General features: G+C 35.1%; 1 long non-coding RNA gene across 2 annotated transcripts in view; it reads left to right on the forward strand.

Moving 5' to 3' along the window:
* LOC148949899 (uncharacterized) overlaps window positions 1-21,388 on the forward strand; it is a 62,397-nt gene that overhangs the window by 37,843 nt on the left and 3,166 nt on the right. For both annotated transcript variants that reach the window (XR_016141946.1, XR_016141945.1), the window contains exon 2: window positions 21,105-21,236. This is a non-coding gene — a long non-coding RNA (uncharacterized LOC148949899). The remainder of the gene's footprint in view (window positions 1-21,104; window positions 21,237-21,388) is intronic.

The following is a 21,388-nucleotide window of genomic DNA, read 5'->3' on the forward strand; positions in this document are numbered from 1 at the left end:
GCTTACCTATATAATTCCAATAGATTTACCATTAAACTTTTCCTCCCACCTCCCTTAGTGGTCTAAAATATACTAACCTATCCGACGCAAAGCTGAAACAAAAGACAGTTCCTATAGCCTATTTGATAGAGCTATTCTAATAGAGGATGGAGGAGCAGGGGCGTAAGAAGCAGTGTTTTCATTCTAGGGATTCTCCCCCTAAAATGGGGGTATTTGAGGTCTTTTAGGGACAAACTTATTCATTTAGGGTTTTTTTAAGGAATTGTACAAGTCTTCTGGATTTTTGAAGGAATTTCTAGGGTTTGGACCTTAGAAAATCCTCTTCCGACCCGAAGAGGAAAATGGGACAGAAGTAATTTTCCGACCCATTATTTCAGAAATCTAATAATATGGACGCGCCATAAAGAAAGTTCAGGATCTTTTGCACAGTCGATTCGGAAGCGCATTTTGTTTGAATGCTCTCCTATGCTGGATAGAGCCCTCTGGGAGACGGACAACAACAATTAAACTGACCTGGAAGTCAAGAGGAGGGGTCCTAAATTCTTTTAATACTGCTAATCATTTGAAAATAACCTGGTAAAGGTGCATATTAGGGACCCCTGCAGTCAAAGGTACAGAGGTACTCTTCTATTAAACCAAGACATGAAGAAAGACTATGTGAAGTCAACGAAAGCATTACAATTTAATCAAATGACCCAAGGTCCAAATGGCCAGGACTCTCTCTTGACACTGAAATCAGACCCTGCTGTGCCCCATGATGCAGTGGAAAAGATCCTCAGAGCTGCACAATCTATTTAAATACAAGCTGGGCAGCAGATCCAAAATCGAGTTCGTTTCGATAATGACATTTACAAACATGCAGAAACGGTTGACCCTGTATAAGCTCAGTCATTACGGTCTGGTTCAATCCAACCCTTTGTTAGAAAGTATGGGAAAGTATCATAAGATGGAAACAATCGAACAGGAATGGAGGAAGCAATGTCTCATCAATGTTGAAAATTTCGATGTGGTTGCCTACTGGCGTTCGGTTTTTTCGAACAAAAACTTCCGGAACCGAGGTATACGCATATCTAAAATCGGCAGTAATATTTGTGCTTTCTCTTCCTTTCTTAAACATTGTCTTCGATTGGTGTTTTAGTGAAATAATAATCATAAAGGCGGAAAGGCGGAACACGCTTAAAACGGAAACGCTACGTGGAATTCTGAAAACCATATATGGTATGGTATGAAGTGGGCCTAAGAAAGTTCCCCGTGCATTCGTTGAGACGAGCAGCTACTGCTGCACATGAAAAGAGTCAAGGCTTCAGCTACCATCGGAAAAAAAAATGAAGGTGTTAAATCTGATTATGACTAAAAATAGATTTTTCTTTATTTTTTTATCAATATAACCGGTTACTGAGGCAACTAATGGATTGTTCACATCGGTATGATAAGTAGTGTGGCCATATAACCCAAAATACCGAAAATGACCATATAAAATAAATACTTATTCATTTTGACCACCATATCCACTGACGTATTGACACAACCAATTAAGCACTCTGATTGGTCATGGGTAACAGAAAACAGAATTGAAATCTATTTCTCTTACTCGTCTTCTTACATCCTATACGCCTTATTATACCTTACTACACGAATGTGAACAAGGCCTAAATATTGTTTTATTTTTTACATTTTCTGTATAACTTAAAGTACATCTTAAGAGCTTTCTATCCTTAAGATTCATATCTACAGTCATATTTCGATAGATCCGTCCACAGATAACTTTTTCATTTTTTTTTTCAAACATTTTTATTAACATCAACACACCTCAGTCTCAGTATGAATTAAATAAAAAAAAACAAGTTTTTTAAACTGAAAGTAAGGGGCGACATTAAAACTTAAAACGAACAAAAATTATTCAGTATGTGAAAGGGGTTGTCCCCTCCTCACACCTCGCTCTTTACGCTGAATTTTTTTATTGTTTAAAAAAATAAAGTTGTGTGACAGAGTCAAACTTTAGAGTAAAGAGCGAGGCGTTGAGGAGGGGAAAGGCCCCTTTCATATACGGAATAATTTCTGTTCGTTTTAAGTTTTAATGTCGCTCCTTACTTTCTGTTTAAAAAACTTGTTTTTTTTTATTTAATTTCTGATCGTTTTTTAATTAATGCAGCTTTTATTTTGGCTCACTGTCATTGAATAAATAAACAATATTTGCATAAAAAATTCACTTTTCTTTTGCTAAATGGCTGTCTCTAAATTTGATTCTGACGTAATTTACAAATTAACTTACGTAACGAACTTCAGTTGTATCCTAGCCAGCGAACAAGTAACTGTTTCTTACCCCTGCGAGTACGTGTCTTTAATATCTTTTCAATTTGATAGATTTCACTAGCATTTTTAACTTTTTGCAATTCATAGTCATAAAAGCCGCCGAGAATCTCTTCATCTTTGGTATCACGCAGGCGATAAGTTATGGGTTTAGTGTCTAGGATTTTTGCCACTTTAAAAAGTTCAGTGGACCACAAGTAATTCCCCTTTTCAAAAACATTAGTTGTTCTATTAATTCGAACAGTATCACCAACAGTGAATTTATTTTTCTTCTTCTTCTTGACCATTGATTCATTGGAATATTGTTTAAGAAAGGTGTCCATTGTATTATGATCCGAATGATGAACTTCCGTTGGTGAAGAGTTGGACAACGATCGATGAGGTGGTTGCTTATACATCAACCTGATTTTATCTAAATCATGAATAAAAGCCAGTGTATTTTTCCATGTAAGGAATATTGAAATTAAAAGTCAAATAGTACTTATAAATCTTTAAGACCCTGCTGCCCGCAGAGGACGATGAAGATAATAAAGCAGTTTACTATATTTTTCTAGTATTTTTGCAACATGAAGATTAACAAATTCACTACCGCGATCTGTTTGAATTTTTTTTATATGAATCCTGTTCGAGAATACTTTCAATGGCCTGAGCAACTTCAACACCTCTCTTTGATCGCACTGGAATTGCATATGCATAGCGACTAAAAACACTGATTGCAAGTAGAATGTACTTGTACGGTGTATTGTGACGTCTTTGAAGCTCATCTAGAGTCAGGAGATCTGCTTTCATTATATGCAATGGTTAAAAGGCTTTAGTTTTTTGATATTGATTGGCACGAAGTCTATGATTTCTATGCAGAGTGTAACTTGATTCATTTTGTAGATAGTCTTGTACACTTTTAGTGCGAACACCCGTGACTTTGGAAAGAGTTGTGGGGGAACTTAAACTCCCCGCCTCGCCAATATATTCATAAACACATTTCAGAACTTCAGCCATTTCGAATGTAAACATGTTGTGTAATGTCCGCTACCCTTTTGTATACTGGCTGCTGCTGGTGGCGGAGACGTTGACATGATACGTCTTCGCTTTTGTCTAGCTATCAGTGGTGTGCTAGTATTTTCCAAAATTGATTTAAAATCTTCTTCAAGTTCATATTTTAATGGTGATGATGATGATGCACGTTCATTTAATTTTTTTAGAATTTGTCTATTGCCAATAAGACTTTTGGGGAAGTTTAATGTATTTAGAAAGTTGTATAGACGAGTGTCAAATGATAATAGTCCTTTAAGATTTGTAAACATGTCATATATTAAATCAAGTAGATTATAGCTCTTGCCCTGAATTATAATCCTTTCCCCATTGCTCTCAACTTGAATTTGATCACTTTCCAAGAGATAGATTAGGAGTCGTTTAATTTTTTCACCATATTAGTGGGGCATTATATTTCCAATTTTCAATACAATTGAATCCAATTCCTCCTTCTTTAATTGTGTTCCAGCAGCAGCAGCAGGAGACTCTTGAGAAGATGATTCTTTTTTGGGATCAGCAGCAGCAGCAGCAGTGGGCTTTGATCGATAGTGTTTGTCCACTCGGCGAAGTGCATCTTGAAGTAAAATCAGTTTTTTATCATCATCAATAGTTTCATTGTCGAGGAATTTACTCAGATTGTCCTCAAAGTGTTCGACGGGTGAGAGAGCGAGTTCTATTGGAGTCAATTTATAGTGTTTTGCCATTCTCACTAGAGAAAACTGTTTACAAGTCCTGCAATTATTGGCAGTAAAAGTGTGAAAAAGCTACCGCCTGCCTGAAGAAGTCGTTTCCTTTTAAAATTCTTTCCTTTCTTTTTAGAGGCCAATGTACGTACAATGTAACGATGTTGCTTTGCCTGTTGCTTAACTACTTCTTGTAGTTGAACATTACCCTCGGTCAAATTCAAAAAAACTTCAGATATTAGATTAATGAAATCATTGTCAATACCATATTTGAGCATTGCTTTTCTAAGCTGATGTTTTGAAGTGCTTATATCTGAGAACAAATGTCTATTTTCATGTAGTTTCCTCAGTGTCATGATAGCGACTAATAGGTCTTTTTAGTGTTCACCGGGAGATATACTGTAATTTCATTGTCGATAATATCTGTGACTACACGCAGATCCTCGGGTGTATTTTGATTAAGATCCAGCAGGATATAACCGTGGGGTTTATTAGTTGCCTGATTGTATGCTGAGAGCAGAAATTTAGGGGCACCTGGATAGATTTGTTTTGTGAGAGTTATTAGCTAGCTAGAATCACGAACAATTTTGTAGATTAGAGAGGATGTGCAGTTCAAATCAAGTGTTCTCATACATGTGATCTGCTGATCGAGAGTGTTTATAACTACAGTATCGGAAATATGTTCATGATGAGAACGACACGTGAAAACTAGAAGCATTTTCTGAGACAAGTGTTCAACGGAGTCAGACAGATCGTAAATGATCAGCCAAGAGTTTGTTTCAATAATGTTGAAAACATCAAGTCCTTGTATAAACTGTATCTGCATCGATCCCATGGTAGCAATTGTTTCTATCTTAGTGTATGACTCATAACAGAGACTAGATCAATAGTAGATTTTTTTCGGCTATTCCGAATACATTTTATCACAATTTGTTTTTCTGTTATTTAAAAGCGTTGTTTTGCCCGACATTGAGGGTCCGCACAGAAACGATCTGAATAGTCTTTTAAATTTATACATCTCCCTTTCAACAGTTCACCTGGAGAACAACTAACTGTAGACCCTAATTGTCTAATGACTAAATAATTTTTTTTTCCCTACTACTCTGTTCTTCAAGAAGACAAAGACAAAGAATCATATTTTTTTATTTTATTATATGCAGATAAAAAAGTAACAATACATTGAAAAAATACACTTTTTTTTTTTTAAATTTATTCATAATAAAAAATACAACAACAACAACAACATTTAAATAGTTACACAGATAAAAAACACTTTTTTTTCAGAAAAAAAAAACATTAAAATAGAGAGAGCACTTGAAAAAATAAGTTTTTTTTTTTAAATTTATTTATAATAAAAAAAATACAACAACAGCATTTACATGGGTACAGAGAGAGAAAAAACATTTTTTTTTTTTACAGAGAAAAAAACATTAAATTAGAGATGACACTTGAAAAAATCTGCTCTAAGTCCAAAAAAAAAAGATAACTTTTGGTGTCGGTGCGCCTCCCGCGCTGGCGGCGGCTGCCCCCCCCCCGGGCCGCGAGGCCCCCCCCAAAGGTTTTTTTTTTTAGGAAATTAGTTACAGGACTTTATTTAAACCGAGACTTTCCCGGTGGGCAATACATTAGGTCCGGTCGTAAGTTAAATAGTGACCAATGGGGAGGGTGGTCACATCATTTTGACAAACCTATACCATGTCGGAAATGGTACTCATGGCTATTTTTTCTACATTTACAGTATAGTTCTTGTAGTTCAATGAACTTATTGCCAACAATTTTGATCGTGGAATTGCATTTTCAGTAATACAATTCCTATAAATGTCCATATTGAAATTCTTGTCCACATAGCGCGTGGGTACTCCTTTGCAACGTTTCTTGATTTCCTCGTCGTATGTCTGTATAAAGTACACCTTCGGACCTACAAACATACCAAGGGAAATCAAGTCACTTCCCAGTTCAGATTTAAAAAATAAAAGTTGATTGGGCACCCGACGTTTTACTAGCTCAGGGTAAAGATCACCACTCCAATTGGTGTAGTCCATTCGTGAACTGATAATTTCACCGTGCGCCAAATCATCAATTAGATTTAATGTTTTTACTTTGAGCAGTAGAGAATCCGTGTCACCGTAGCAGACCTCTACTTGCCCCTTTTCAGGACACTGTACCCTAGACACATTGTAGTAGAATTCCAACATGAGCTTTTTTGAGATCTCTAAGAGAGCACTGCCTGCAGCAATATTTTTATTTAGGACAATGCGTCTTTTTTTCCTATTCAAAAGTACCATGTCCGGGCCAATGATTGTAAAGGAAGTGTAATTGGGATCGGCAATAATTCGAGCACATTGTTTTGGGTCGGTCACAACGTCGCAACGATTCCTATTGCGAACACTCTCACACATATTGCAGAAAGCCAAATTCAAAATTAGTCTATAAAGTTCTTTTTCGGCTTTCGTCTTTGCTGCAGAACGTTTGCTGACAAAAGTGTCAACAAACGTTTTCAAATAGGGTTTTTGACTAAATTCGAGCGCTCGGTGAACCTTTGTGACGTTGAAACCATTGTTGCACATCCATTTTAACGCTACATGATGTACAACTATGTTTTTTTCGGCAGAAGGTCAGCAATAAGTTTTTGTTTTGAAGGCGTTCAATGCAATCAGTCCACCTCGACTAAATGACTATTGCTGGTGCTCAAAAAGTACTTAGTCACTTGTCTATTTATGAGAGTGAAAACAAAATACTTTACTGAATCGTGAAGCTCGAATGGTATCTCTCCATCAATTTCAAAAAACCATCAAACCGGCCCATTCTCCTCAACACTGTCGTCGCCAATGTTGGGGACATGAGGAGCTTGAGGGTCATTGAGCCATTTATAGTCGCCGCACGGTAGTGCATAATGGGACATGGCCGAGGGGTAGAGAGTATTCATATCGAGGAAAACTGCATTTGATTTTGTCCCCGTCTTCTCCCCCGTAGGCTCAGTTTCCACGATACGGTCTCCGGGACAAACAAAACCCCCCCTCCATGACCTTTCGCGGACCAGAGGATGAGCCAGTGCAGTGATCAGCCCAATTTTTTCCCCACTAATTTTCAGGATGAGGTCCATCACTAGATGAGGCGAAGAAAAATAATAGCCCAACTCAAGATTACACTCCTCATAGATTTTATCCGTATTTTTACACATAATGTCTAACAAAGTTAACACGTCACTCGACAAATACAGCTTGCAGTAGTCAAATCCATTTTTACACCCTCCCTCTGCCCAAACTTTTTTAGCAAAACTTTATTCCTCGGGGGTGCAACTACGATCGTGAAGACTGTCGTAAAACGATTCATTACAAGGAATAGCCTCCTCGGCGAATCTCGACATAGAACAATAAAAGTCATAAGGATATATGCCCTTGACCGTTAACAAATCATATAAATCATTTGGAAATTGTTGCTTGAGAAGGGGGACAGCGTTGCAGCCGTCATCGTTTTTCTGCACTTGAATTAATTCGCTCAATGATTTGGTAAAAAAACTGTAGGAATCTAAAAAACGAATTTTATTCGTTTACTCAACACCGGCTTCAACAAATTTCCACATAAATTCCAAAACAAGCAACTTTTCCGATGACTTAGGTATGATTTTGTACGTAAAGCTGTCTATCACCCATGTATCATCATCCACTGTTCCATTTCTTTGAAGATGTGCCAATGTAGGTAGCACAAACTTCAGATCGTAGTTAGAGTTATGTATAAAAACCGGTAGAAAAAGTTGTTGTTTAATTTTTAAATTACACGAATTATGAGCCCACCCCCGAAAGTTACTTTTTCCCGTTGAATTGCGGTCAATAAGGTGATCGTGGTCCTGCACCGCGTCTTTTGGGGCAAGGGCACCCCTACAAACCCAGCAAATTGTCCCCTTTTCCAACGCCAATTGCTCTTTATCCGACAATGTCATCGGATAATTAGTATGACGTAATCGTGAAATTGCTCTGTTTGCCGTTTTTATTAAAGAAACCAATAGCTTTTCCATACTGCCCTCCTCGACCATAGTTAAAAAAAACTCGTACAAGATAATTTTAGTGTTTGCATCGCAACGGGCGTGTGCGGAGGAACACGCAACTAGATTGTATTCCTTGACTATATGTGTCATTCATGTTTCCGATATCTCAACCAGTCTTGTTTCACAATCCAAAGACACTTTTTCAGATTGCAGAATGGAATTTTGAAAATTTTTAAAGTGTAAAGTGTCTTTGCCTTCTACCGGCATTTTTATTCTCTGATTTCCATGAAGTTTGCAATGTCCCATGTGATCTGAAAACGTTCGCTCAGATGTGAATGGGGAGAGGCAAATGGGGCAATAGAAACGTTCTCCAAATTTTTTGCCTTGAGATAGGAGTCGACTTATTGCCGTGACGGGAAAAAAATGACCATAAGAATTTACATCTTTGGGAGGTTCGTAAATAACACATACACAATATTTAACATTTTCCACCATCGGTGACCTCACTGAATACAAAACCCCCTTTTTATTCGGTTTTTTCCCCCAGCTACACAGTCTGTGTCATAGTGGAGACCAACCACTCCCACCCCACGATTTTCATGTGCTTTCTCGAATATGATTATTTATTTAAAGGACCCCGGATATTTTCCCTCGAACCAATCAAAATTTACTTAAGTGAAATTTTTCCCACCGTTGCTAGCAAGTCTGTCGAGATTTTTGAGTGATTACTCATCTTTTAATTTCCTATTATCCGCTGCTAAAAACGCATACTTAAAGAATTGAAGTCTAGTGTCAAAACAGAAACACTGAACTCCTCCTGTAGCTGATAAATCCGGGTGACATTTTATTCGTCGCGCCGCCCCCACCCCCCTGAAACGGAATTTTTGTTTAAATAGAATTATATTAATATAAATTCGTTCAATTTATATTATGTTGGACCAACACCCTATCTAGCTAAATGTATAAAAAGTTGAAATTAGTTTATTTACCCAGTTGAAAAATTTGTCTTCAAAATCGTTTAGACCTGGGTAAAAAGTCTGGTTCCCCGTCGAAAAATGAAAATAAAAAACGTCCCCAGATGTCCCCTTTTGCAAATAAGCTTTTTGGTTGACTGATGCTTTAATTCCCCCTGACCTCCCCATTTCTGGATCTGAATATCAATAAGTGCTCGAATTTTGTCGATATAGCTATGGAGATTTTTCACAGGGTCAGTTAAAATATTGCCAGCGTTGTCCTCGGGAAGGCTAAAATCTACCCTAGATGTTTGCAAATGAACTAGAGCAGATTCTAACAGATAAAAATCAGGCAATTCCGGGGACGTAGCACTGTTGTCCTGACCCTGTTTGTTCAATCACATTGGAGGGATGTGACATGAGGTCCCCTAGTACATATTCCAAGGTGTTTGGGGACAATTGGTCAATCCAGCCTGTATTGTCCTCTGATGGAATTTCGTTATGAGGACCCGGTTCAGATTTACTTGTAGCATCATCATCTAAATATTCGCGCATGAAACTATCTGCCCACTCTGGGTCCTCAAGCATGTCAATATCGCAAGTTAAGTCCTCAAGGCTGGTCATTTCCCCAAAAACATCATTAAGGAACCCCTCATGCCACTCCATGTTATCTAGAAACAGTATAGGTTCATCCCTGAACTCTGCTGGTGGTGACAGAATTGGTTCTGTAAATATATTTGCTTCATCACTCAATGGTGCTGCCGCTGGGGGTGCTATATTTTTAATCTGTAGAAAAAAAAAGTTTTTTTTATTTTTATGTAAAATAATCATTATTTTTTTTATAGTTAATAAACTTTTGTCAATTTCTCATAGTCATTGTCCCACCACCTGAACAATTAAAAGAAGAAAAAAAGTTACATTGCCGTATGTCATTCATAATGTCAACTTAAAATTTTAAAAAAAAAAATATTTTTTTTTTGTCGGGACAATTTAGGCTTATTATTTTTAGCTGGGTAATTTAGAAAACTAGAATTATATAAAAAGTTAATTGTTTTATTCCAAATTTTTTTTTTTTTTAAATAAAAAAGCAAATTACTGTTAAAATTAGATTCTTTTAGTCTCTTAATTGTAAATGTCGATTAAATTTTACAATTTTTCGACTGACGCAGTATGTTGTACGAGCAGTTGCTCCTCGGCTTCGGTTAAAGGAAACGAACTCCATATGTCGGAGCTCAGTGGTGTTGTTGTTACTTTCTCAATAATCCGTATGTTCCTCTGTCTTTTGCCAACGGATTTTTTCGACCTGGGCTAAATAAATAATGTTACGTGAGAAGAACTTTTTTCTCCGACCTGAAACCCAATTAAAATGTTTGATGGCCCCTTTTTCTCGCCCCCCCCCCCGAACCCCACCCAGGGAGAAACCTTTGTAACCGGGGGCGTCCGTAGATCGAGGAGGATTGTAAACCTTCACGCGGTGGAGGGGTATAAGACTTAACCAAACGGGTCAAATAGAATATTCTCAAAGTCTTTTCTTGAAAAACACCTAATTGTTTCAATGAAATGATCAAAAACGGCTTCATCCAAATAATGTTTCTTAAAATTGCTGCGAAGACATATTTGGAAATTATCAAAAACCTTTTTCCCTGTGTAAATTGCTTATTCAAGATAAACATCTTGCTATTTAAAGTCCAATTTGCATGCGACCCTACTTAGAATTCAAATCGGATTAAAAAGCGGTGGTAGATCTGATAAGTATAGCGGATGTATTCAAATGCATTAGGGGCAAAAATACCAGTCTAAAAGTGCGCGTTCAAATAGTTAGTTTTTTTTGTCTAAAAGGAATATTGCATTAGAACGCATCTTAGTTATAAGTTACGAGGTAAGGTTTTTTTTTGTTATAGAAATGCATGATAAGCACTCCTTTATATATCGCTAATTTGGCTAATGAAAGAAAATTAAATAGCTTAAAAACAAATTTTAAGTTTTTAAAAAGCTATGCGCCTGAGAAAATTTTGTCTTATTTTTGAAAATAAGGATAGAAAAAAATTATGTATATACTTACAAATTCTGATTGGACTTCTATATCTGAACTCCTTTGTAATACTTGAGGGGGGTTTGCCATGGAGCCAACGCGGGGGTTAGAGGGTTCTGTCACTATAAGCTGAGTGTTCGATGGATGGTCCGGATCGCGAGTAATTTTTCCAGCGAATTTGATAACAGATGCTCTTGTAGTCTGTATTAATGAAGGTTCGTCATATTTAGCTTTTTTCTCACAAGGTGGATTATTGAAAGTCTCTTCTTCCTTTAAAAAAAAAAAAAATTTAGCATGTAGCAAAAATGCATTTTGGGTTTTTGGAAAATAATTCAGTTTATGTTAGCCATCTTGATTTCAAAATCAGAGGTTTTGAGAGTGGGATGGAGGACCTTTTATAAACTGCTCCGGGACCCTCCACCCCTCCCCCCTCCTATGGACCTTCTTACCGTAATGTCTGTTTACAATAAAAAATAAAAATATGTATTTTAGTTAAGTTTTAAAAAAAAAGGAGAATAAGTTCATATTACAGTAAATTAAAAAAATCAGATTTAAATCAAATGTATACATAAATAGAAATTTAAGAAGTGGAAAATTTAATTAGCACGGCTCAGTCAATCCCTCTTATGAGATAATTAGGTCCTTTAAATAAAAAGGATAGCTAACAATTTTATTTTTTAAAGAGGTTTATAAGTAAAAAATTTTTCTTTTTGAGGATCTGGGGGGGGGAGTGAGTTTTGAATGCATTAAATTTCAGGAATAGATTCTACAATGCAGACTGGCCAGTAAATATTTTCAAAAAAAACAAAAAAACATCCCTAAAAAAAACCACTGATCGTGATAAAAAAAAATCGCACTGTAATAAAAAGGAAGCTTTAGTAACAATTAATACATTAAAAGAATCAACATTTTATTCTAATCCCAATTTACCGATCGAAAGCTAAGCACTTTTTTTCAAAAACATCCTTAAAAAGGCCACTTATATTTATAAAAAATCAAACAATAAATGAAGACGGGCCTGTAATTATTTTAAAAAAAATCCATAAAAAAAAAACACTGATCTTGATAAAAAAAAAGCCAATGATATTGATAAAAAAGGAAGCTTTTGTAACAATTAATACATTAAAAAATCAACATTTTATTCTAATTCCCAAATTACCAATCGAAAAGCTAAGCACTTTTTTTCAAAAAAAAACATTCCCTAAAAAGACCACTGATCTTGATAAAAAATCACACCGTAAATTTCAACCTATAAGAGAATTAGACGTTTTTTCAACTCCTAAAAAAAACAAGCTTCTAAGTACATAAGTAACCTTAGTTCTAGTGTAAGGAAAGAATTTCTTCCTTAACTTAATGACAATTTCTTTTTAATAATGCGAATATTTTTTACTCACCATAAAAAGGTTAGAATTATACATTTTTTCTATTTAAATGCCTTTTTACAAAAAAATGCTTGTAATCTCTAATATAAACGACTCGAAACTGATGGAGAATCAAATATGGAACCTGATTATATACAAAAAATAATAGGCGAGTAAAAAAGAAGAGACACCGGTTTTTTGAACTAAAAAAAAAAGACACTGAACTTTTGAAATTGCGTCATGACCTGTAGGCCGCAAATAAAACAGGATGGAACATAAAGTCGTAGAAATGGAATGCCATCTGAGGGAGCTCTGAATCTCTTTGAAAAGGTGTAGAGCTTCTATAGAAGTATTACCTAGATGCGAGGGGCTACTCACACTCTTTGAAAAGGTGTAGAGCTTCTATAGAAATGTTTTCCTATAGCTTCAAGCAAATCCATAAGGCCAACTCTACTAACTTCTATATTCGTATATGTTTCTTCTGGCAAAAAATACAAAGTTGCAGATTTTTGCAGATATGAGCTTGAAACCTATGTAATAGGGTTTTCTGATACGCTGAATCTGATGGTGTGATTTTCATTATAATTTTTACACTTGTAGGGGATCTTTCCCCTCTCTTTAAAAAATCAGGTAAATTTTCTCAGGGTCTTAGCCTTTGATGAGTAATACTAAACTTAATAAAATTTATAAATTTAGAATTAGCATTATAAACCCATTCTTTTGATACATTATTGACATCAAAATTCCATTTTTAAAAGTTTCGATTACTATTGAGCCCTATCGCTTTTTTTTGTTTTTTTTTTTGTTTTTTTTTTATTGCGTATATGTTATTATGTATATGAGGGGGTTCTCCCCTTAGTCAATACCACGCTCTTTACGTTAAAAGTTTAAAAAAAAAATTTCACAAACCCCTGAATCACAAAGGCCTTTTAATTAGAATAGACAGCTCTTTTGAAAGCACTAAAAAAAACTGTAGCGTAAAGAGCGAGGTATTGACTTGGGGGAGAACCCCCTCATATACGTAATAGTTTCTGTTCGTTTTAAGTTCTAATGTTACTTCGTAATTTCAGTTGAAAAACTTGTTTGTTTTTTTTATTTAATTTCTGATCGTTTTTTAAATAATGCTTGGAAATCCGGCGCCCCCTTCATAGAAATGTCCCTTACCCCAAAGAAACATCCTCCACGGACAGATTCTCCCGAGTACACTCCTCCTCCAGCCCCCCCCCCCTCACCAGAAAAAATCCTTCCTGAAAATGTCTGTATACTTCCCAATAACCATTACAGTGTGTAAGCAATGGGCAAAGTTCATAACTTGCAGCCCTTCCCCTGGGAACTGTGGGGGATTAAGTCATCCTAAAAGACATATTTATTAGATTTTCGACTATGCTGAACCAAATGACTATCTCAAAATTTTAATTGGGTGACTTTGAGAAAACATGAGTGTGGGAGGGGGCCTAGTTGCCCTAGTTGCCTAGTTTTGGTCACTTAAAAAGGGCACTAGAACTTTTAATTTCCGTTCCAAAGAGCCCTCCTATGATATTCTAGGACCACGGGGTCAATACGATTACCCCTGGGAAAAAAAACAAAAAAAAACAAATAAACACGCATCCGTGATCTTTCTTCTGGCAAAAAATGGAAAATTCCACATTTTTGTAGATAGGAGCTTGAAACCTCCACAGTAGGGTTCTCTGATACGCTGAATATGATGGTGTGATTTTCATTAAGGTTCTATAACTTTTAGGGGCCCTTTCGCCCTTTTTTCGAAAATCAGCCAAATTTTCTCAGGTGCGTAACTTTTGATGGGTAAAATTAAACTTGGTGAAACTTATATATTTGAAATCAGAATTAAAATCTGATTCTTTTGATGTATTTATTGGTATCAAAATTTACTTTTTAGTTTCGGTTACCATTGAGCCGGGTCGCTCCTTACTTACAGTTCGTTACCACGAACTGTTTGAAACAAGTCAAAACAAAAATAATGCTTGAAAAAGTAACCATTTGGAAATCATTAATACCAATCCATCATACCAATTCAAATAAAAACGGGAGGATTGCAAAAAACAGTAGTAAAGAAGGGAAAAATAATGGTAAAGAAAAAGAAATAGCATCAAATGGTTCAAAATCCGAAATAAGGCACCGGAATCTGTAAATCAAAACCGAACTCAGGGGCGGATCCAGGATTTTTAGGGGGGGGGGTTCAAAATAGGTTCATCCGATAAACTTGTTTTAGGAGCAAGTTTAATTAACGCGACCTTGCATTAATTCAGTAAATTACACTACTTTAGACTACGTTAGGGGGGGACCTCGCCCCTCCCCTGGATCCACCACTGACCGAACTTAACTAGTCGATAGATTTAAGGCATTGTTTTAAACGTCAGAAGAAGATATTTTGGTAAAAGTAAAGGTCTTGAATTGCAAAATAAGTCGTGTCGAACAAATGCTATTGAAAGTCAGCATAACAAGGCTTTACTAGTGATTTGGGAAGAAGTCAGAAAATGGGGAACCTATAGGGATTTTGGCATTGAAAATTTTGGATTTATAGGGATTTCTCATCATGCTTTTAGAGATTTCAAAAAATATGAAGCGGAAACACTGGTAAGATGGCTATTTTCAATTATATTAAATAAGCTGAAAAAAATGGGGAGAAATATAATATGTATAAAAATTCTGCCCCTCCCCTCCTGCTTCTAAACAAATCACTTATTATATAAAAGAACTTATTATATAAAAGGAAACAAGTTTTTTTTTACTGAAAATAAGGAGTAACATTAAAACTTAAAACGAACAGAAATTATTACGTATACGAGGGGGGTCGGCCCCTGGTCAATACCTCACTCTTTAAGTTAAAGTTCGAATTTTCTGCTAATTCTTTACGAATGACTCCTTAATCACAAAGGTGATTTAATTAAAATAAGTAGCTACTTTGCAAGTACTAAAAAAAGTTTAGAGTAAAGAGCAAGGTATTGACGAGGGGGCGACCCCTCTCATATACGCAATAATTTCTGCTCGTTTAAGTTTCAATGTTGCTCCTTACAAAAAATTAATATTGCCACTTTTTAGTAGCATTTAAGAGTATTTGGCTTCCCTCCAGCCTTGATGCGTTTCCATAACTCTGACACATAAGGGTCTTACATTATTTCTGTTGCTCCAACTCAATTCAGAAAAATCTTTCTATAACTCCGACCTTCGACTCGAACTCCACGACTCCGACTCCACAGCCCTGTATAGAACACACAAATACAGCAAAAATACATTAAAATTCCTAATCCGCGGACCTGTATGGAACAAAATGCAACATATTTCAGTAAACTTGTCGTTGTCTATAGGCCTGATTTAATAAGAAAAAGCGCCTTTTCATTTCATTTTTAACTTTTTACGTTTTATTAAGAAATGATTCTTATTTTTTTAACTAAAAGGAAACTTTTCTTTTTTGATTAAAAGATGTAAAGCAATTATTTTTGGCATTTCTAACCAAGTTAAAGAGTGATAAGGACTTGGTACTTTAGTGAGTTGCTAGTGTTTCTGCTGTACCTTTTAACTTGTCCCTTAGTATTCATAAAGAAAAAAAAATGAATCAAAATTTTTTGGATCAGTCGAACCTCTTTGTCTATTTATGTTTCTCGTGGTCGTCATATTTACCAGAAACCCACGCATTTTTTTGCCCGGGAGGGGGAAATCTTAAAAAAGTGGATAGGTTGAATAAGAAGTGCCAAGAAATTTGGCAATATTTTGGATTTTGGGAGGGATCAGGATCCTAGACCCCCCCATCCTGTGCACGTCCCAATACTACATTATAAAGTTGTCGCAACCTGTTATTGAAAAACTTGAACCCTTAAGCTTTGGTAACTCAAAAAAGTGTCATGTTACCATCTTAGATTTTAATAGACACAGAAAATGGAAAAAATTGTTTTCGGTTTCTTTTTCTTTTGTAATTCTAGATGATACTGGCACTATGGCACTATGCTGGCAAGTGCTTGATTTAGGTGAACTAATCAAAAGCTTAAATTATGCAGCGGGAAGGGGTTTTTACCGTCCCATCTTTACTCCTTCCCTGAGTATTTTCAAGACTTGGGAGACTGCATGGAAAATATCTACGCCAATATGTCATTTTTTTGACAATGCATCCCGGGTCTCAGATATATTCCTGGGATTTCTATAAAAAACAAATTTGTAAATAATAAATTCTTACTTTAGGATATGCGGAATGTTTCTATTAATCAAATTATCGTGTATTCTTCTATTGTTATCTTTTCTCATTTAAGTTATCTTTTTGTTTTTGTTATTATTTGTTATTTAACATTTGTTACTATTTGTTTTTATTACTTTTTGTTATTTAAGTTATCTATTGATTTAAGTTATCATGTATTCTTCTATTGTTATCTTTTCTCATTTAAGTTATCTGTTTGTTATTATTTGTTATTTAACATTTGTTATTATTTGTTATTATTACTTTTTGTTATTTAAGTTATATTTCATTTTTTTCCCAACAATTGTATTGACATAAGCCTACAAGTTTTATTTTTATGCGGATATTTTTTTTTTCTAAAATTGTAGTGTACATGATTTTGTGAAATGTCCCTGTTTATCAGTCTATTCTAGGTTTTTTCTTTGTAACCTCACTAAGCTTGCAAGATTTGCCTTGTCAGGCCATTTGAGACTTAATTATCGTGTTAATACGATCCCAATATTCGGCTTGGACTAATCGATCGATACTATAAGTACGTAAACTATATACGTAACTATGTACGTAAACTATAAGTACGTAAACTATGTACAGTATGGCTCTACTAATGGATCAGTAACACGACTTGTGTGGTGTCTTCATCACGATTATTAAATATGTGCAAACTTTTATTTTAACATTTGTTAGGTGACTCGATTTTATTGTAAAAATCCAAAAAAACTAACTTTATGCAAGTTAACTTCACACACGTGCCTGGCTAGTTTTATCGGTACTTAATTAGAATCCAGATAACACGCGAGAAGTGAAGTTTCGTTAATACTAATAAAATAATACAAAATAGGATGAAAATACAATAGTTTATGAACAAATTTGGGCTACATATTTGCATATTAAGGGGGGGGGGGGGGTAGAACATAGCATATATTAAATACGTAACCTAACCCAACCTAGGTACCTTTTATGGCCCCTTCAACCCCAAAAAACTGAAGTTTAAATATTTGTCACGGAGTGAGCATTACCTCACTATGCAGCAAAAACCTGTTTTTCATTAAGCATCTGAGATTTCGATGCGGCATTTCCCGCGTGTTTTCTGGATTCTAAATAAGTACCGTTTTATCATTATCTAGATATAACTTTGGATCAATCAGGGCTGCTAAAAAAAAAAGAAAGTAAACTGTGATTGCTTGAAGAACTTAAAATTCGGGTGTCTTCATCACCATTAAATGTGTTCTGTGACTCGGTTTCATTGTAAAAAGCCAAAAAATCTAACTTCATCCCAGTTAAATTCACACGCATGCCTGGATAGTTTTATCAATATCTAGATATCACTTCGGATAAATCAGGGCTGCTAAAAAAAGAAAGTTAAGTATAATTGCTTGAAGGTGATTATGCCTAAATACTGATGTTTCACTTATCATACATATAAATTTGACTCTAGAGAAATCTTTACTTTTCCTTTCGTAATCTAGTGTAAGAAAAATTTACACCTACTGATGAGGATTAGGAAAGGGTGTTAGGAGGAGGGGGAGGCTAATTTGTAAATTATGATGATCTTATTAAGATACCTGAGTCAAACAATGACTGAAATGTATTTCGCACGCAACGTTTCATTGTAGTAAAAAAGTTATCGTTTTTATTTCGTTACTTTTGAGAATCGATTATGTAATAATAGAGTTGATACCAGTAGCACTAGCTATTATGTTTTACATCTATATAATAATAAATAAGTCGAATTCTGCGTCTGGATCACAGTATTAAGATATAGCAGTAAGTTTACCGCAGATAATTTCTTGCTCTTCATTCTCGGTGCGAAAAAACAGCTCCTCCCACTTATTCTTGCATTAGCACATACAAACAGCTCCTCTCATTTGATCTGCCATCAGCGGTCCAATTACCCTGGAACACATATTTTGGCAGAAACTTTCTCAAAATGCCTTTGAAATCAACTTGAGACTTCGAAACCTACTTTTAATTCCTAAAAACATATAATAATAACATTGCACTACTAATTACCGATTTTGATATATGTATTGGAATAAATTAATTTAAGAATAGTTTCCTCAAAATTTAGTGTTCCAAGTTGAAGCCAAGTTTCGCGTTCAAGAGAAATCTGACTTGTCTACCCGTGAAAAGATCTAATGTCACTTATGTTTCTACGTTCTCTGGAGCACTCGCACCTCGGTCCGGGTTTTTATAATGGTTTAGATAGGGAAAGACCACACTGCCAATAATTTATATAATGGGGTCTGGATGTTCTTACGTGTTGTATAGAGGTCAATTTTTTTTGCTTCAGAAAAAGCTGTTACTAAAAATTGTCATTTTGCCAAAAAACGAATACACTATAATCTCTAATCATGGTCTCTTCTTCGGATGTAAACTGGTAAGCAATGAATTGTTGCCCATAGTAACCAAAAATTTTGTGTTAGAAGTAAATAGAGTCTTATATATCACATATCATTTGATGATATCATGTCAGCCCTCAGGTTTCCATGGGTGCATCAATTTTATTTCGTTGAACGTTGTATATGTTGATATCCTTTGGTAACCTTTAGTTTCTTAGAAAGTATTGTCCCGGGGAATTTTTTTAATTTTAGCATTCAGAATGAAATTAAATTGGATGAACCATTTCAAAAACCTCATAAGAGAGGTTTATGGAAAAACATGCGTCATTCCTCTGAGTTCAATCTTTTTAAAGGAGTAAAGTGATGGAATTGATTATGAAATAATATAAAATCTTCATTTTGAAATTGTGGACTTTAGAAGCTTAGCCATTATTTGTTATGGCTAACCATTATTTTTACGACATTTGTTTTTAATATTATTTTTATAATCATTATTTTTACAATAGCAAAATATCTTTTTAAATGCCGTGGAGATATTTTTTTGCAGCTCTGACATTCAGTTTTAAAACTAATTCAAGAAATAAAGAGAACTACATAGGGTAAATTCCTTGACGAAAAAAGGGGTAAGGTCCTTGGAGTACTCCCGAGTGTTCTTGACACGAAACCTTTCATTGATGATTGATAAGCGTTTAATTAGTGTTATTCATAATCCTCATGCAAGCACTTCATTAAAAAAAAACATTAATTTAAAATGTTCTTCCTTTAAAAATAAACAGTAAATACAAAAAAAGTAGCAATAGAACGGGAATTTAATATCTTAGTTTATCATTTTGTAGAATTTAGGCTTTGTGATGTTAAATTTTCCAGAACTGTTTTTGCATGATTTCTTCAATAGCAGAACAATTCAAGATATAATTAGCTAATTTGTAACTTTTAATCTGCTGTTTGTAAGAATTAGACCTATTATCTGTATCATATGCTATATTATTCTAAGATTATGATAAGTTGTGCATACTCAAAGGAAAAATAAAAAAACTGTCCATGAGGAAACAATCCTCCTTGCCAAACCAATTGAGCCATATGATCCTAACCAGGGAAAAGGCCCTAGACTAGACACAGTAATAACAATAAGAAGAGGGAGGAAAATTTGTTAATTACGATAATTTACAACCAACCTTCCTTTTAACCCATGTTTACCTCCCTTAAGGTAAGTTTGGTTGTCTTATATTTATTTTTTTGGCTATTAAGTGTTAACAGGACTTGAGAAAAAGTTGACTTTCTTCTCGCTGATTGTTGCTCAAATTCTACTTGATGATTGCAATCAAAGCCTAATTTACATAATAATTCCAATAATAAAAGGCGAATCATGTTTACATAATGTCAAAGGAGAGCGAAAATGTTTTCTAATGAACTATTGTTTGAGCATTCGAAAAAAAAGGGCGTAAGAATTACAATGTGGATTTGAATAATATTTCTTCAATTTGGTATATAGTGAACCAGGTTAGTCTTTCAGCAGTAATGAAGGGTCGGTTTCCTCCCTTGAAAATATAATTTGAAAAGTGGAACACTTTGTGTTATCTGGACAGAAATTAGTATTTTTCTGGCAAAAAAAATTTAAAACCTCCAATCCTTCCTCCTCAAAAACGTTTGTGGTTAAAAAAGCTTCGAAGTTGTATAAAGTAAATAAAATTAGGTAGTCTTTGGGGAAGAGCTACTGAAATATATTTTCTACCAATCATGGTTGGTTCTCCTTGTCTCCTATTTGTTCTTTACTAGATTGCGTCTGACGCCGCAATCATGATGGAGTGAATATGGCTCCGTAAGCTGACCCAGTGGAAGTCCAATAAAGGGATCTTTCTCACGTCAGAAATAAAAACGGCAGGAGAGATACTTTTCCTTCTGGGCATGACGTTAATAACTATTGACGGGCAGGAAAAAAAAGCGTAGTAACCAAAGACCATAGGATGCTATCGACATCAGTAATTTAAGGCTATTTTATTCAATTTCAATGCGTGTTTTCTTCTCGTCTCAAGTTTACGTAAATTTAAATTTAAAATCTTACTGTTTTCCTGTAAATCCCTAAATGGAAACGCTTTCCATTCATTCTACCCGCGGGAAACCAAAATTATATCTCAAAGTAATTCCGACGACACTGGTCGTAATATAAGTTCTTTGATACATGAATTTTAATCGATTAAAAAATTAACCAACTACTCTTTTTCCTAGACACGTCGATTGCTTGTGAAAATGGAAACTGTCCTGATGGTTTGGTGTGTTTTAAACCGATCTGTCCTCACAAAAGCAGTACCCACTTGCAGTCCATTTGCTTACCACCTATGACAGCATTAAAGTACAAAAGTAAGTAATAAAAATCATTTATTTGATTTTCTGTCTCTCATTTTTCATACACAAATTCAAATTGAAAGTTAAATTACAATATTTTAACGTCGTTTCCTTTCACACTCTCACATAATTGGAGCTATATTGAAGCCCCATCAAATTTTTCTCTA

This window comes from Artemia sp. Qi Xiang Cuo, chromosome 7, assembly GCF_049724085.1.
Source record: "Artemia sp. Qi Xiang Cuo chromosome 7, ASM4972408v1, whole genome shotgun sequence".
Lineage (NCBI taxonomy): Eukaryota > Metazoa > Arthropoda > Branchiopoda > Anostraca > Artemiidae > Artemia > Artemia sp. Qi Xiang Cuo.